The sequence below is a fragment of the Dipodomys merriami genome, unplaced genomic scaffold (assembly GCF_024711535.1).
Source record: "Dipodomys merriami isolate MVZ:Mamm:240054 unplaced genomic scaffold, mDipMer1.0.p SCAF_14, whole genome shotgun sequence".
Taxonomy (NCBI): domain Eukaryota; kingdom Metazoa; phylum Chordata; class Mammalia; order Rodentia; family Heteromyidae; genus Dipodomys; species Dipodomys merriami.
In genome coordinates, this window is record NW_027202715.1 from 18,597,785 (window position 1) to 18,603,790 (window position 6,006).

General features: G+C 46.2%; 1 pseudogene; it reads left to right on the forward strand.

Moving 5' to 3' along the window:
- Positions 1-295: 295 nt before the first annotated feature.
- On the forward strand, positions 296-1,884 carry LOC138825864 (SNW domain-containing protein 1 pseudogene; annotated as a pseudogene).
- The last annotated feature ends 4,122 nt before the right edge of the window (positions 1,885-6,006 follow it).

Below are 6,006 nucleotides of genomic sequence, written 5' to 3' on the forward strand. Positions count from 1 at the left end.
AGTGTCAATCCCCCGAGTTGGCAAAGACCCCTTGGCTCTGAGGTCACTTCCTTATTCTTTGAGGTCACTCACTTATCCACCCTGGTCATGCCTCCTCTGGCCAGAGAGTTCCATAGGCTCTGAGGTCATTTCTGCATCCACTGTGGCCACACCTCCTCCTGGCCTTCCCCTATATAATCCCTCTCCCCTAGCCTAAGCTTTCACTCTCTGCACTGTGGTTTCCAGCTCAGGTGGGTTGGCAGTGTGCTCTCCTTCTTGCTCTTGCTTTTGTGTAAATCAACTCTTGCCGAAAAAGATGGCACTGACCAGCTTATTACCCGCACCTACTCAGCTATCCCTGGACCAACATGAAGCTGAAGAGAAGGCAAGATCTCACAGTTCCTGGCAGACCTGCCTGGCCTCCTCACGCAGAGAACCTCCCCCATATGGGTACCAAAAAGGTTGGAATCCTCGCTCGCTAGAAGATTTTGGAGATGGAGGTGCTTTTCCAGAGATCCATGTGGCCCAGTATCCACTGGCTATGGGAGGACAACAAACCAGGTCAAATGCGCTGGCCATTCAGGTCGATCCTGAAGGAAGAATTCGGTACGATGCAGTTGCTCGACAAGGTCAGTCAAAAGACAAGGTCATTTACAGCAAATATACTGACTTGCTGCCACAGGAGGGGATGCATGCCGGTGATCCAGACCCACAGAGACCCGGCGAAGAAGCTATTCAAGAGATCACAGCAAAGACAAGGGTAGCCTTAGAGAAGTGTGTGCAGCAGAAGGTTGCCTCAGCCATGCCAGTTCGGGCAGCTGATCAACTGGCTCCTGCTCAGTATCTGCGATACACACCATCTCAGCAAGGAGTGGCATTGAACTCTGGAGCTACACAGAGGCTCATTCGCATGGTAGAGATGCAGACAGAGCCAATGGAGCCTCCAAGGTTCCGGATCAACCAGAAGATTCCCCGGGGACCACCTTCTCCTCCTGCACCTGTCATGCACTCTCCAAGCCAAAAGATGATTGCCAAGGAGCAACAAGAATGGAAGATTCCTCCTTGCATCTCCAACTGGAAAAATGCAAAGGGTTATACAATTCCCTTAGACAAGCGACTGGCCGCCGATGCAAGAGGACTTCAGATGGTACACATCAATGAGAACTTTGCCAAACTCGCCGAAGCTCTCTACATTGCCGATCAGAAGGCTCGGGAGGCTGTGGAAACACGGGCCCAAGTGGAGAGAAAAAGGGCTCAGAAAGCAAAAGAGAAGCATGAAGAGAAACTTAGAGTGATGGCCCAAAAAGCCAGGAAGAGGAGAGCTGGCATCAAAACCCGTGTGGACAGAGATGATGGGGAGGCCCGTGGGAGGGAGGAGATCCGGCACGAGAGGCAAAAAGAGAGACAGCACAACCGGCATCTTTCCAGGGCAGCTGCTGAGAAGAGATGGAAACCGCAGAGGAAGGAACATCGAGATATCACTGAAGTCATCACTGAAGTTCTTGGTATCCCCAATCCTTGCACCTCAAATGGAGTTCAGTATGACCAAAGGCTCTTCAACCAGTGTAAGAGTATGGACAGTGGATTTTCAGGTAGAGAACATGAAATTTACAATATTTATGATCACTCCTGGAGAAGTAGTAAAGCCATGGCCCTAGTGTCTATTGTCTCAGTGAGAATCTGCATAAGAACAAGTCTGGTGATGACCTAGAGAAGCCAAAATAAATACCAACAGGTTTCTACCTGACAGTTTTCCAGTTCAGACTACTGGCAGAGAGGACCAGAATGACCAGTTAAGTTTGAGAAAGATCGTTTTGGTATGGACAAGTTTCTTCAAGAAGCAATAGCACAGTAGCTCTAAAAGACCCTCAGATAGCAGCCTACCCAAGGAACATGAGCATGTAGGCCACAAGAAGGCCTGGGTACTGTCCCTGAGCTTGTTTTGCTCAAGGCAAGTGCCTTGATAATTAGCAAAAGGCTACAAGAGACATCCTGGAAGTAGAAAGGGAGGAGATGGCAGACAGGTGAGTCAGGGAAGAAGGAAGACAAGATAGCACTCATTATGGGGATGAGGGGGGAGATGGGAAGGCATGGAAAGGGGAAACAAAGGAGGAGGCAACAATGCTTGATAAGAAATGTACTCATTTCCTTGCCCACATGATTGTAACCCTTCTGTACGGTATTTTCACAATTTAAAAAAAACCTGGAGGAGATGTGGACAGAAGGGAACCTTACTGCATTGTTGGTGGGAGTGTAAACTTGTTCAACTACTTTGGAAAGTAGTATAGAGGTTCTTCAAAAGCTCCACATAGAGCTCCCCTATGACCCAGCAATCCCACTTTTGGGCATTTACCCAAATGATCACAGACAAGACCATACTAAAACTACCAGCACAACTATGTTTATTGCAGCATTATTTACCATAGCTAAGATATGGAACCAACCCAGATGCCCCTCAGTAGATGAATGGATCGAGAAAATGTGATATTTATACACAATGGAATTCTATGCCTCCATCAGAAAGAATGACATTGCCCCATTTGTTAGGAAATGGAAAGACTTGGAAAAAAATATATTAAGTGAAGTAAGCCAGGCCCAAAGAAACATAGGTCCCATGGTTTCTCTTATTTGCAATAACTAGTATATGTCTGAGACAAGCAGAAAAGGTCAGATAAATTGATGTTAGGTGAAATGAACCCTAAGAGAAGTATTCAAATGTTTTTTTCTTTCTTCCAATTGTTTCTAACATATTTATAAGATGATTTCTTTGTTGCTTTGTGTGTCCCTCCCCCACAGTATAACCCCTGCTTTCACTGTATTTAATGTTGGTATAATTTGTGGAGGGGAAGTGAAAAAACAAATCGTTTAAAAAGGGATGCAGGTGGACCCATTGCAACAATAAGATGTACAAGTCGTTATGTTGAAAAAACGAACTTCACAACTTTGGCTGGGTTGGGGGGGATGCTATGAGGGGGTGGGGTGGGGAGATGGGAAGGGATAGGAAGGGGAAACAAAGGAAGAGGCAACAATGCTTATAAGAAATGTACTCATTATTTTGCCCATGTAATTGTAACTCCTCTGTATGGTATTTTCACAATTAAAAAAAAAAACAGAAAAATCCAAAAAAAAAAAAAAAAGAAAGAAAGAAAGAAAGAAAGAAAGCAGGCATTCCTGAGCAGGTGCTTGTCAAATCCTCCTGGAGGACTCCCTAGGGATAATGCACAAAGCACCAGGATCATCCAGATTATGCCCAGTGAGTCTCTACCCTCAGCCTGTCCACCACTGTCAGAGAACAGAACATTCTGCATCACTGTCCCCTGCAGTCCACTGAGCACTCAGACATTCTGGGGACATAGGCAGAAAAGGCAGGCAGTCAATGTCCTGAAGGTGACCTGCATTCAGCCTGGGATGGGGGTGCACAGGTGGCAATGCCAGCACTTGAGAGGCAACATTCTATTTCATCTCTGCAGTCACCCTCCAAGGCCACCACTATCGTCACCTCTTTTTTCTCAGGACACCAATGCTCCAAAAGGCAACTGGCCCAAGATCCCATACTAAGCAAGTCAGCGGCAGCAGGCACCACCTGGGACCTGAACAGGTGCAGAGTGGGTGAGGAGGGGTTTGTGACTTTGTCCTTACATCCAGTTGTCTTGTCTTTTTGTCTTTTCTTTCTTTCTTTCTTTCTTTCTTTCTTTCTTTCTTTTCTTTCTTTCTTTCTTTCTTTTTCTTTCTTTCTTTTTCTTTCTTTCTTCCTTTCTTCCTTTCTTCCTTTCCTTCCTTCCTTTCTTCCTTTCTTCCTTCCTTTCTTCCTTTCTTCCTTCCTTTCTTTTTCTTTCTTGTTTTCTAGTACTAGGGCTTAAACGCAGGGCCTTGGTGCTGATCTTCAGCTTCTTTGCTCAAGGCTGATACTCTACCACAGTCTACTTTTGTCTTTTTGCTGGTTAATCAGAGATAAGACTCTCACAGGATTTCCTGCTCAGGCTGGCATCAAACCACAATACTCGGATTTCAGCCTCTTGAACAGCTAGGATGACAGGTGTGAGTCCATCATTTCTTTGTCTATTTGCTTACTATGAGCATGTGTTCCTTCTACAATGAAAAGGAAACAGCATTTGGAAACCTTTCTGGATTGCTAGCCTAGGACCTCATTTGTATTCTGTATTGACCTCTACTAGGGCAATACAGTATGCCGGTAGGTAAGTATTAGATGGCTCCGCCATGGTGTTCCCTGCCAGGGAAGGCCAGACCAGCACAGGAAGCCTTCCAGAATGGGACCCATCCAAGGACGAACCTGTCCTGTAAACAAATGCAATGGGCTAAGCTCATGCCTTGTCTCACTTCTGCTCTCCCTTTTTCTCCTTCCTCCTGAGCTGTGTCACAGCAGGTAAAGGGAATCTGGCTAGAGGCCACTTGAATTGGGGAGACATCTTTGGGTTTAAAAGTGCAGGTATCTGGGGTGACATTGTCCAAAAAGAAATGTTCTTTATTTCCCTTATGTAACTGTTACCCCTCAGTACTTCACCTTTACAATAACAATGATATAAAGAAAAAATAAAGTGCATATTTCTGTGACTGTCACTGGTATATCTAGGCAAATAACTGCCACCTGCCCTGGTCATAGGAATACCTTGCACCAATATTCTCACTCAGGGGCTGGTCCCATTCCCCCACCCCCACTCTGCAGAGAAGCACATGATGGTGGTAGAAAATCAAGCTCAAATGGACAGAGCCAGCATCTCTGGGGACTCTCCAATCAGCAAGCCTGTGATGTTTGTTTGTCAACAGGATCTTTTCTTTTCCTCCCTTCCTACTTTCCTCCTTCCCTCCCTCCCTTCCTTCCTTCATTCCTTCCTTCCTCTCTTCCTTTCTTCATCCTTCCCTCCCTCCCTCCCTCCCTCTCTCCCTCCCTCCCTCCCTCCCTCCTTCCCTTCCTTCCTTCCTTCCTTCCTTCCTTCCTTCCTTCCTTGTGTTCTATCTTTCTTGGGCTACTACTTCTTCACCTTAAATTTATGATTCTCCTGTCTTAGCCTGCCTGAATGTTGAGAATAAAGATGTGTGCCACCATGCCTGGTTCATCAGATTTTCTTTTCTTTGTTTCCTTCTTTTTTCTTTCCTTTTTTTTATTTTGGTGGTACTGTGGTTTTTAAGTCATCGCCCTGAGCACCTGTTTTAATTTCACAAATAGGTTGTTCTTGAGGCTTTTTTGTAATGGGGCTTGAAATAAGGGCCTGGGTGCTGTCCCTGGGCTTCTGCACTCAAGGCTACTGCTCTATCCCTTCCAGCCACAGCACCACTTCTAGTTTCCGGGTGGTTAGTTGGAGATAAGAATCTCATGGACTTTCCTTCCCAGGCTGGCTTCAGATCTCAGCTTCCTGAGTAGTTTAGATATTTTGTAAGACCTGTAATCCATTCTATTGCTTCTGCCTTTTGATGCTAGTGCACAACAGTGCACAACCACACCTGGCAAGCACAAGGCTCTTGAGATTCCCCCATGGTTGAAGGTGACAGCGGCATGATCCTTTCTATTGCTGAGTGGCCTACCAGAGGATGAATGTGCCAGCCTTTGTTTATTCCTTTCCCTGATGAGGACACTTGGGTTGTTTTAAAATGTGGTTGTGTCAACGTCAGCACATAGGCTTGGGGTGGACATGTGTTCATTCCACTTGGAGTGAGGATGCAGCCCCATGAATAAGTGTATATTTAGCTGCACATTGTTTTCCAAAGTGGCTAAGCCAAGTGTTTCCCTGGTGATGTCTGAGTTTTTCATTGCACATGGTGCCTGGAGGCCTTTTCTCTAGAAAAGGTGTGCAGCAATGGCTTCTCCTGGTGATATTAATGATCATTTCCTCAGTGACCCACAGCAAGGGTGTCTCCAGTAATCCCCATACACATCCTCCCAGGTGACCTGTCCCACACCCACCCATCCCTACCTGGTGCTGGGCTAGAGATGGATGGTGAGCAGTGGGTCTGTGGCCCTGGGCAATGGAGCTTTCTCAGACCTCCTGTTCCTCATCTCTGACAGAAGCC